This window comes from Schistocerca piceifrons, chromosome X (assembly GCF_021461385.2).
Source record: "Schistocerca piceifrons isolate TAMUIC-IGC-003096 chromosome X, iqSchPice1.1, whole genome shotgun sequence".
In the NCBI taxonomy this organism is placed as follows: domain Eukaryota; kingdom Metazoa; phylum Arthropoda; class Insecta; order Orthoptera; family Acrididae; genus Schistocerca; species Schistocerca piceifrons.
In genome coordinates this window covers 835,969,445-835,981,893 of record NC_060149.1, presented here as the reverse complement: position 1 = coordinate 835,981,893, position 12,449 = coordinate 835,969,445, and the positions used below count along the sequence as shown (strand labels likewise).

The following is a 12,449-nucleotide window of genomic DNA, read 5'->3' as shown; positions in this document are numbered from 1 at the left end:
ACAAACCGGACCGGCATCTCACATCACTTCCACCAATGGGTATGAAATCGACATCGGGAAGGTTACACTGAGAAACAGGGTGTAGTCTTTCCCACTTGATTTCTCGCTAAGCCATCTGTCCTGAAAAAAAAAAAAAAAAAAGGTTTATCGATATGGAAAGGAAAGGTATTCCGGTGGTGCCTCCACTTAAGCATTCTGCTCACACTCATTCAACTTCAGCCATCGCCACAATAGCATTCAGTGCTGAGAGACCCTCTTCACAATATTTTGAACAACAACATAGAGTTCAACTACTGAACGTCATTCGAATCTGTTTACTTTAACTACGTGGGCCGGCCGCGGTGGTCTAGCGGTCCTAGGCGCTCAGTCCGGAGCCGCTCGACTGCTACGGTCGCAGGTTCGTATCCTGCCTCGGGCATGGATGTGTGTGTTGTCCTTACGTTAGTTAGGTTTAACTAGTTCTAAGTTCTAGGGGACTAATGACTTCAGCAGTTGAGTCCCATAGTGCTCAGAGCCATTTTTTAACTACGTGGGTATTCCCTTCAACCGCACCTATTCCTTTTGATAGTACAGGGACCAGATCTCAATGTTTGATTGCAACTTTCATTTCCTCTCAACCTATGATAGCTCAAGATTCTCTGAGTGAAATAAGTAACCTCACAAAACTTGGATAAAGATCCATTCAGTAGCCCAAAAATTCTACATTGCCCAACATAACTAACACACACTCTTATAAACTCAGACATACAGATAAATTTTCAGTTTACTTAATCAAAGGAAATATTTTTCTTCGCCAAGCTTTACATTATTGTTTCTTCTGCTCCTTAACATTAACTAACTAATTCTGCCGAGCACCAATAAGATTGGTTAACAAACATGGATATGTGTGAAAAGTTTCACCTACTTCAAAGTAGAGTACTGTTATAGCTGGTATCTCACGTGACATTACTATACTGCTGTCTGTGCATTGCTATAATACTTGGCAGTTGGCAGATTGTAGATTTTCTCACCAGGAGATGGATCTTTTTTTTTTTTTTTCTACCGAAGCATGTACCACTCCTGCGCAGTTATGCTCAAAGATACTGACAGAGTGTATAGGATGCAAAGTCACTTTCGTGACTAGCTGCAGGTGTTACATGGTTGATAGTTCATTGTCCATTCCATGAACACCGTTTCTTACAATCCCTTCATATTATTTCAGGCTGTCATCCGCCTCCAGTTGGTATGCTCCCTGTTGATGTTTGGCTGCTGAGATTCGCTCGAAACTGGGTCAGATGCCATTGCCTCTGCCCTCCCTACCTGTCGTGAAGGTCAATGGTACTACCCCTGGCCTGATGCACTTGCCAAGCAGCCTGGCACCAGCACTGTCTACGAGGAGGTTGCTCGGCACACCAAGATTGAGCTCTGAGCATACCTTGCCTTTTACCAAGGCCGCCAGCTAATGCTTCCTTTGTGGCTGTCCTCGACCTCTGGCGTTACAGAACCCTTGTGCTGCCTTGGATCTGACTCGCCTGGCCCATAGTCTATCAATACACAGGCCCGATTCCTCCGTGTGTCAGTGTTCCTGTCTGTCTACTTGTTACCAGTTCATGCACATGCTTTTACAACCAAATTAATAAATCCGTCTACAAATAATATGTACATTCATATGTCACTTACTATACTATTTTGTGAAATTATTACCATCAACAGTGATTACGTATCCCCAACTTAATTGAGAGATAGCCTTACAACAACGATTATCTTTTACATTTTCCCATTAAGACAAAAGATTGAACCATACATGTACTTATTAAACAAAAAAGGAATTTTACAAATTTACTACAATTTGTATTACAGTTTGTTACAATTACAATTAGAATTTATTACATTTATTACAATTTATTGCAAATAAAAAACTAGAATCTTTAGTAAAATCTGTAACCTCACAAAAACCACTAATAATAGGGTGTATCACATATGTGAGGCCCGTGCCGGGTCGTCTTCTCACACTTTTCTTCCTATTTAAATAATGGGCGTATGCCTTGTCCATCACCTTCATTCTGTCACAGTTATATTGATTATCAATCTTAGTGTTTCATCTCGGTGTGCTACCTTTGTCCGATCTACGACATAGTACTGGCAGCTGAATTTATGTGCCTTTCCATTGAGGTCGTAGCAACTTGCAGGTTGTAATTCTCCATAAACCCGATTCTGGCAAAGTTACACGTTAATCATAGTTTCGCTGCTTTTCTATTGATTCACTTTGACACTTTTTTCAAAGTCATTCACTCTCTCATAGATTAGTGGTTAGTGTTAATTTCCAACTATTATCAGTAGAACTTCATTACTCTTACATTTTCATGCACTCTCTCCTTTCTTCCTCATGCATCCATTTTTTGCCTACTAATTATAAATGGAACACTTGACGCTCAACCTCAATTATTTAAGGTATGTCATGTACATGCATCTATTATATCGATTCACGTTACCCAATGATCTCCATTCATGCTTCATATAATTGCTATGAATTTTATTTTTTAGTTATAAAGCCACGAAAATCGATCGATCCTCTTCACATTCCCTGTTTCACATCATCTATCATCTCTGGGTCTTCGTTGGTTCATTACCGCCATATCTCTTGCTTTTAACATCTATTCTTTCATACTATTGACGCTAAGTCAAGTGCTAGATTGTGTGTTCTCACATAAAATACTGTGCTCTTGCGTCTGTCGAACAATTACCAAATATCTGTCTAAGCTGCCATAACTTATTCTTTGCCATAAAAGCGCTTTCCAGAAACAATTTCTTATGTGATATTAGATGGAAGTCATTACAGTTCGCCCTCACATCCTACTCACCTTTATCTTTCAGCTCCGTCCATTATGTAGGGTGAAGCGAAATCCGCGCACTCGGGCTTCTCAGCGCGACTCCTCACATGCCAGCGATAAAAAAATGTCTCTCACAATATTTCGTCCGGCGAGTACATCTGGCAGAAAAAGGACGTTAAAGAGTGGCAATCTGGCAATACTGTAAGAACATGTATGGTAACTGCCTCTGTCAGCACGTTTTACGTATGCTGTACAGATGGTGCAGTGGATCGAGTTTTGGGTCAGTATCGAGGAGGTTGAAGGTTCGATGCTTCGTTGAGGCATATGTTTTTTATTTGGTACATGTAATCCAGATGGTACAGTATCTGGCATCTTAATCATCAACAGCGATTGCAGAGGGTCTCCTAGAAAACATTTGCCCTTATACACTACAATCTTGGAAATGGCAGATTGGTCAGCTTTGAAAGAAGCCCTTTCCACGTCGTGGGCGAGAATTTATTCTCACCACTTCATCTTCTAGATGCGAAACCTGTTTCCTTTGTTCCATCCTCCAAGGTTCCCATAGATTACTACCAACTATTATTCTTGCCTCATTCAGGTCCATTACATTTCGTTTGGGCCTTACGTTACCAGTAGGACCAGCAATGTGCTTTGCGAATAATGCCCAAACTCGGTTACTATTTGTAGGTGTTATCACCGTGGTCCCACTAATTATGCGTTTCAACATTGAGTCTGGTAACCGTATTCTGTTTAGTATGCACCTCAATGCATTATTATTATTATTCGGTCGATGGAACTGTGGAAACATCACGTCTATTATCGTTAGGGAAAGAGTGTAATTCAAATCCGAACATTTCACAATTAGCGTTGTCAGGATGAATCATGCAGAACAATATCTGTCAGAGGCGTAATGCGCGTTAGGTGGCACAGTGCGCAGGACTAATGGCGTGTTTATACTGAAAGCGCTGTCCACCAGATAGGGACTAGTAGCTAACGGAGTAACGCGCCCGTGACAGACTCCATGTACATTTGTATGCATATCGTAATTTCTTCGTGTGTTATTCTACAACAATGTGGATGACGTATGTTGTGCAGAAACGATGGATATGTGGATGTGCTTCTGGTCCGTGGCGAATCTGATAAACGGGTTGGTGTTGCCACTCGTGAATATGCTGCTAAATATCGTGGTCGACGTCATCAAAATAAAAACGTGTTTCGTCGTCTGGAGCCATGCCTTCGGGAGACTGATTCTCTCCTTCCACCATCGCATGACAGAGGTTGTCCATGGACTCGCCATACTCCAGCTATTGAGGAAGCTACTCTGGAGGTCATACACCATGAACCTCAGCGAAGTACACGTAGCTTAGTAAGGCAGCTGCGTGTATCGCAACGCACGGTCGTTAATGTGCTGCGCGAGCATCGGCTGCACCCCTATCATTATGCTTTCACGCAACATCTGCATCCTGCAGATCGCCATCAGAGAATGCAATTCTTTAAATGGTTCCAACAACAAGAAGCCTATGATGACTTTGTGAACAGCGTAATATGGTTGGATGAAGCAGCATTCACTCAAAAATGGCTCTGAGCACTATGCGACTTAACTTCTGAGGTCATCAGTCGCCTAGAGTTAGAACTAATTAAACCTAACTAACCTAAGGACGTCACACACATCCATATCAGAGGCAGGATTCGAACCTACGACCGTAGCAGGCGCTCGGCTCCAGACTGTAGCGCCTAGAACCGCACGGCCACTCCGGCCGACGCAGCATTCACTCGTGAGGGTGTCTTCAATATACACAATGCCCACCGTTGGTGTGAGGTTAAGCCGCACATCTCCCACTACTGTTGATATCAAGTTTGTTTTGGTATCAACATCTGGGCCAGAATATTGGGTGACAAGTGTTTGGGCCCCTACATGTTGCCTGACCGGTTGGCTGCACAAAGGTATCATGCAATCCTCTCAAACTATCTGCCTGACGCGATGGAAGATGTTCCACTACATGTTCGCCAGAGGATAAGATTCCAACATGATGGTACACCTCTACACTCTGGAATTAATGTGTGACGGTAATTGGACAGAAAATTTCCAGGGAAATGGCTCGGACGTGGAGGTCCAGTTGTGTGGCCACCATGTTTGGGTGACCTAAATCATCTGGATTTCTTCCTTTGGGGACACCTGAAGAAGCACGTGTACTCTACTCTGCCAACGAATGTGGAAGAAATGGTAGTGCGTGTACATGCTGCTCTCGTTACTGTAGATACACCTTTGCTGCGATGGGGGCCAGAGCTGTATGATCTGGCGGGTTGCGCAATGTTTGGACGTGCAGGGAGGTCGCTTTAAGCATCTGTTGTTCTGCCGAGAATGTATTCTGTTGTGAAGGTCTTGCGCTCATTAATACGGTTATTATTATTGCCACTGGTTGTTAATGTGCGACATCTGAGTGCTTATATTACATGTAGTATAAATGACATGTTGTGTTCTTGTAATGAGCTATCGTCTTTAATGTCTCGAAATTGATATTGTTTTTGTAGTTATTCTGTTCTATGACAGGTCATTTGTTTCAACTGTCTATTTCTTATTTGTCTAACCGCGTATTTGTTATGTGTAGCGTTACAAAATGTTGTAAATTTAGGATACATGTGATCTAAGAAATGGTGTATATTACAGTATGAAATGTCAGAATGAAATTAGCAAATAAAAAACATGCACCCCAACCCGGGATCGAACCTTCGACCTCCTGCATACTAACCCAAAACTCTAGTCACTGCACCAAATGTACAGCACAGATAAAATGTGCTGACAGAGATAATTGCCATTCATGTTCTTAGAGTGTCACAAGAGAGTGCAACGGAAGACATACTGCCGATGTTTGGAGAATAAGCATTGTAACGTTTGTCTCGGTAATTTCCTGCTGTAGACACAAAGATGATGAAGGAAAGGTTAACATCGCAGTGGTAAGAGAAACTAATGTTCGACTCTTTTTTTAATTTATTGGCTTTTAGGACTTATCCATATAAACATCTCAAGAATGTAATGTTAATTATGACGATACAAACGTAAAGACAAAACAACAGGCAGTCCCCCAGCGCAAAAAAATCTCCGACCCGGACGGAAATCGAAGCCGGTCAGCACCCCGCCGCGCTGACTGCGTAGCTACCGCGTAAGACAAGAGTTGGGTTTCCTGGTGCAGAGCAACGCAGGAATCGTCACCTTGCGTCACAGATGTGACCTTGCCCCATATCGAAGCCGCGGAGTGGACGAACGACCGTTGATGTGGCACATCGCCCAAGGTGGATGTGGGTTTAGAAGATTTCTTACCTCTTTCTAGGCAAATACCAGCCTCGATCACCATCTCCAACTGAGGAACACGAGATGAAATATGAAAACGCAGAGAAAAAAAAAATTATGCGACTCGAAGATAAGTGGCATACATGAGATTCCGTACCGTCTTGATTTATAGCAGTGGGAATGCATCCGGTCCCAGAAATTAAGAAACGAAGTAAGGACGGTTTTATTTTAACGTCCCATCAACGATGAGGTAGTAAGAGGCGGAGCACGCGCCAGATTCGGAAAAGAAATCGGCTGTATCCTTTCACAGTGACCCATTTCGGAATTTCCCTTAGGCGGTTTAGGGAAACTACCGAACACCAAAATCTACGTACCTGGACGGGGATTTGAAATGCAGTGGTTTTTACAGATGCGAGTCCAATGCTTTACCACTGTGCTACCTCGCTCGGTGGAAGTTAAGAAGAAAGGGGACAAAGCAATCTCTCCACCATCACAAGTCTAATATCAGACTTCGAGATATAGTAATGAAGTGTTTACGTGAGGGAGTGCCATATCGTTCGAGACAAGAAGTTACTGAAATTATGGTTTCAATGTCAACTAGTTGAGTATACCGTGATTTCGTTCGAATTGAAACCTTGTTTATTTACCAACAAAATTACACAATTTCCGGTTTCGGTCGTCACTAACAACCTCCTTTGGATCATTTTAGAGCAAAGACAGTGATAAAATTTAGAGGTGGTTACCGGTAATATCAAATAATAGCAATTATGTACGAATGTTACGTGAGTTTTGCCGATGAATACTAAATATTATAACAGATGAGTTTACCACTTAGTTTCAAATAAAGTGGGAGTACATTTTGCGAAATTGCGATACTTTTCCCTCTGTAGTTTGAGAACTGATTATTGAATTATTTCCTCTGTTTGCTTTTGATAATTGCATGACGAGTTGTTAGATATGTCTGGGTATAAAACCAAGTCTTAAAGTCTCATGAAAGGCATCCGTTTCTATACATAGTGAAGAATGATGTTAAAAGTGTTGACCACTCTGAGAGGCGGAGGTGGTAACGGCTGGACTCGACACAAGAAACGGAGTGGGTGAAAAGTTGCGAGTGCTTCCTTCCACTCCAGCAGGATTTGCGCTCCAGCTCTTTCGCGGCCCGGAAACTCTTACTCCCGAACTTTGCAGTTCCACGACATCCGCAGACGGCGGCGCATCGCCCCATAGCTTTGAGTCTGCTGCAGACGCCTTGCAATTTGTGATCACTTCCGCAAGAGGGAACTTTTCTCTTACAAGGAAATGTTAAAATCTTCTTCGAAGAGTGGTGTCGATTGTAGTCACACTCACTAGCTTTTTTTACACTGGTGCCCATCAAAATAGCTATACCATGAAGGTGAAATGCCATAAACGTCAAACTGACGTTAAGTGTGATACATACACTCTAGGACAAAAAAAGAAAGAAAAACGGCGCACCAGAATGGAGTTATCCGAATGGGACGGAAATCAGTAGATGTGATGTAAATATAACAAATTATTATAATTTCAGGAACATTTGATGATTTATTCAAAAGAAAAATCTTCGCGGAAACATTTACTGATTTCTCCAATAGAAAGATCTTCGCTAAATGAGTAAGTCAGTAACGCGTTGGTGCACCTCTGTCTTCAGACACGTCTCGGCCGGTCATCGGGACTGAGTTCGAAGTGGGAGTCATATCTGAAGACAGTTATATTCCAGTCTTCTTTGCGGTGCGTAGCTTTTTCTTAGAGTGTCATTCGATATGATACCATTTTTGTGCAACTGCCCTAAGCTGTATACAGGGTAATCAGAAAGAGTCTGAAAAGCTTGTAAGGATTTTGCAGGCTAGCTTGTGCTGAGATATGATTATTAAGAAAAACATTTGATACGTTGCACCGTTTCCGAGTTAATTATCACCGAAATTAGCCAATCAGGCCGTTGCGCGCACAGAATCAAGCGGCCCGCCAGATAGTAGTTCTCACAGCGTATATGATAGCGCACGAGACTGCTCACCCTTTGGCTCGGATTCGATTCTTACTACCGTCCCATGTCCAATTTTTGTATCGCTCTGTTGTTCGGTTTTATACGAAGAACACGTTTGACGATATCGTCTCTGGCGAGCCGCTTGAATCTGCCTTCGCAACGGCCCGATTGGCTAACTTCAATGCATTTGAACTCGGAAAAGGCGAAAAGTATCGAACTTTTTTCTGAAACAACCTTACAAGCTTTTCAGCCTATTTCTGATCACCTTCTATAAGGAATGGGTATGCAGTGTTCTTTCTCATTCAGAAATCGCTGTTGAATGCAGGATGTTTCTGAAAAGATCGTGGTATGTCGCGTGTAAGAAATAGAAACGTCTACAAGTGCGAGTCGGAATTCGACAGCAGCAGGATAGTATACTATCAAGATTCCAGTCCATTGTCCCACGATATTGCTACTCGTGTACTTACGAATCCCACGACTGCCATGCGAACATGGAGTCGATGAGTTTCAGAGGGCTATACTCGACACCATGCTGAATCTCAATTTCTCCTTGCAACTAGCGCCCAAGAGGACAGACATATTACTGGCTCGGCCGTGCAGGCTGGTACAGCTATGTCACATGCCTCGAATCAGGAAACAGGGTTGTTTGCCGCAAGATAAGTTAGCCCACGGGCAGCATGACGACGTCTGGAACACAGTAGACTGTCCAACACGGCGACCATTGTTGCGGCTTCCCTTGGCGCGATAGCAAACAGGGGCCAGCCAACAGTGGTGCACCAAACAACACTAGCCAGAACTGGCAACGCGTTGTCTTTTCAGATGACGGCAGATTCCACCCGCAGCATCACGATGGATCCATCAGTGCGGATGCTCCGAGTAGGGTGAACGTAGCCAGATTGTATTCGTCAGTGTAATATGGGCCCAGAAGCTGGCTTCATCGAGTGGATGCCATTGGATAGACCACAAGATCACTTCTGGTTCGCATAGCCGCTAATTTGACGGTAGCCGTTACATCTCTAATGTGTTAAGGAGGTAAGCTGTGCCCTATCTTCGAGGCCTTCGTGATCTATTGCTTCAACAAGATAACGCGGGAGAGCATGTTGTCCTGCTGTCCTGAACTTCATTGAAAGCATCTGTTCACGCTTTCTGAGGAGACTGGCATGCCTTCTCTCGTCAACCAGTATGAGTGATGAATTAAGTGAAAGACTTGAAGCTGTACGGAATGTTTTACCCGTACCTGTCATCCAAGCCCAGTTCGGGTTGGTGCCCAGCCAGATTAGAACCATTGTTCGTGTACTGAATGTCGTACCTTGTATACTCTCAAACTGCCTACAAATTTCATCATATATTCCTTCTATTATACTACATGCGCACAATAAGTAAAATCCACCCTAGTGTTGCAACTTCAAGTACTAGCAGCGTACATAAGCATCTCCACCAACATTGGGAACAATATGGATTAGACCTACTCTCAGATTTCACTCGAACTGCTGAAAGATAAGACGGTATGTTCGATCAAGTTATTGTCCTGCCATTGGCCCTGGAGATAAACTGTTGTCACGAAAACGCTGAGCGGCATATTATACTCGCTCCTCACGAATAAGCGTTCATCGCCCCGTCGCAGTCGGTATTTCTCACGTACGTGAGAACATTCTGTAGTGCTAACTGATACAGAGACGATTTATTCACGCAACTGTAATGGGTTGATACGAACAGGTTAACAGGTAACGTAATGTTGAAAGATACACTCATGTTCAGAAAAAACTGAACCCTTGAATGAGTAGGGATAGGATGTTCATATTCATAGGACACGTAATTAGTATGTTCTGCAGAAATGACTGGCATTTGAATCACGTCGGCCCACGGCTTCAGGTCAACATCAATACTGCTGCGTAACAGCACCTAGCGGTAAGACGTGTTTGCGGCTCTCACTGTCGCTACAAACCGGACGTAATGGATCGGTGAGACTTAGCAGACGTACAGGATGCGCGACGTATGCACGAACTGGACCGTCAAACCAGTGAGTTTGAAAGAGGGCTCATTATTGGCACGAGAAATGTGATGCATCCATCCGGGAAATTGTTGCTCGTGTGGGACGAAGCGTTTTGGCAGTGCAACGGCTGTGTGCAGAATGGTTCACCGAAGGCCGTAGAACACGACGAGATGGGTCAGGTCGCACAATACAGACCAGCCCTCGAAAAGATCGACACTCATACGAATGGGATTGCAGGACAGATCTGCGTTTTCCGCAGCTCTGGCGTGACATTTGAACATTGCAATACATCGTAAGCTATCAGGGTTGACAGTCCGTCGCCGTTTATTGGGGCATGGATTATGTGACCGTAATCCACTTCTCCGCCTGCCTTTGATGATATGCAGAAACATACTAGACGATAATGGTGTATGGAACGACGTCGATGGGGACAGGAATGGCATCAGATAGTGTTTTCGGAAAAATCCAGATTATGGTTGTTTGAAAATGATGGCCGCAGTTTGGTTCGCCGCAGAGAGGGGGTGCGGCACCACAGCAACTGCACTCGCACAAGACGTACAGCGCCAATTCAAGGCCTTACTGTGTGGTGTGCTATTGGGTACAACCATAAATCACAGTTGGTGCGTGTCCAGGGCACTACGACCAGTCTGACCTACGTGACTGACATCCTCCGACCTGTAGCCGTACACCGTCTGTATAACACACCAGACGCCATTTTTCAGCAAGGCAATACACGATCACATGTTGCAGCAAGAACACGTGCGTTCTTCATGTCACAGGACGTCAGCCTTTTGCCATGGCCCGCCGGATCACCATACTTACCGCCAACTGAATATGTGTGGGATAAGGTCAAACGACAGGTGCAGCGCTGTGGCCCGATATCAACCACTACATATGGCCTTTGGAACCATGTGAATTCAGCGTGGATATTTATACCACAGGACGCAATTCCCATCTTATACGTGTCGATGCCGTCACGCATGGAACAAATTATCAAGGCCCATTGCGGACCCTGTGTCTACTTGGCAACAGAGGTGACTGAAATGCTAATCATTTCTGCAGAACATACTAATGTACATGTCCTGTGAATATGGACATCCTATCTCTAGTCGTTCAACCTGTTCTGTTATTTCTGAACATGAGTGTATTTCTGCTAGAGGAATATGGCTAGTCACTGCTGTACTGTCGACATAATGAATTTCAACAAATATCTCATAAACTTTTCAAGTCATGGTTGAAACTGACTTTACACAGCATATCTGTTCAATAGTAACTATTACAAACTCTATAACGTGAGGTTTAGGAGCACTAAAGCAATGTTCCCGGCTTCCTACCTACATCCTTCACAGATAATTCACAAAAGTTTAACTCCCTCTTGTGGCAACGGCCTTGCCGCAGTGGATACACCGGTTCCCGTGAGATCACCGAAGTTAAGCGCTGTCGGGCGTGGTCGGCACTTGGATGGGTGACCATCCACGCCGCCATGCGCTGTTGCGATTTTTCGGGTACACTTAGCCTCGTGATGTCAACTGAGGAGCTACTCGACCGAATAGTAGCGGCTTCGATCAAGAATCATAACGACCGGGAGAGCGGTGTGCTGACCCCACGCCCCTCCGCATCCTCCTCTGAGGATGACGCGGAGGTCGGATGGTCCCAGTAGGGCACTCGTGGCCTGAAGACGGAGTGCTTTTTTTTTTAACTCCGTCTTGCTTTTCGATTCTCCTTTAACCTTATATCTTCGACAACTGTATGTTAAATGCGCTCTTGGTTTTGATGCATAAGCCACTGGTGTGCAAAATTCATTGACTAAAGTGACTTTCGCATGATGTGTCACTGCCAAGTAACATACCTACATGATAGCTGGACCATACATAGAAACAACTGACAGAGTACAAAACAGAAGGTAACTGAAAGAAAAACCCAATGAGACGAACAGAAATGATACGTTTGTTCACAAATAATAATTATAAAGGAGTCACTGCAATTCGCGATGGTTCCTTGGGCATTACAGAAGGCGGTAGATGTTCCTAATAGCGTGTGTGATCAACACAACAACATATGCATGCTCTTAAACATGTTCCCACTCTGGTCACAAGTGCGCAGTTCTTCAGCGAAGGATAGGAAAACTTTTGTGAGTCTGGATTCATTAACAGTTGTCTCACAATTGGGTTTTCGGCCGAGAGCAGTACAGCCCTGAAGCGTGGCCGAAGGCTGGTTGATTTGTTGCTTTGAAGATTAAAGGGACTAAACTACAAGGTTATCAGTCCCTTTTTCCGTAGTCATACAGGTCTCAGATAAAAGCCGTACCCCAAAAGAATCCTATCACCCAAAATCTGGGGAAGGAAAAAAAACCGTAAA

The 12,449-nt window shown here is 43.9% G+C and overlaps 1 pseudogene; it reads left to right on the top strand.

Moving 5' to 3' along the window:
- The first annotated feature begins 11,470 nt into the window (after nucleotides 1-11,470).
- LOC124723274 lies at nucleotides 11,471-11,588 on the top strand (annotated as a pseudogene).
- The last annotated feature ends 861 nt before the right edge of the window (nucleotides 11,589-12,449 follow it).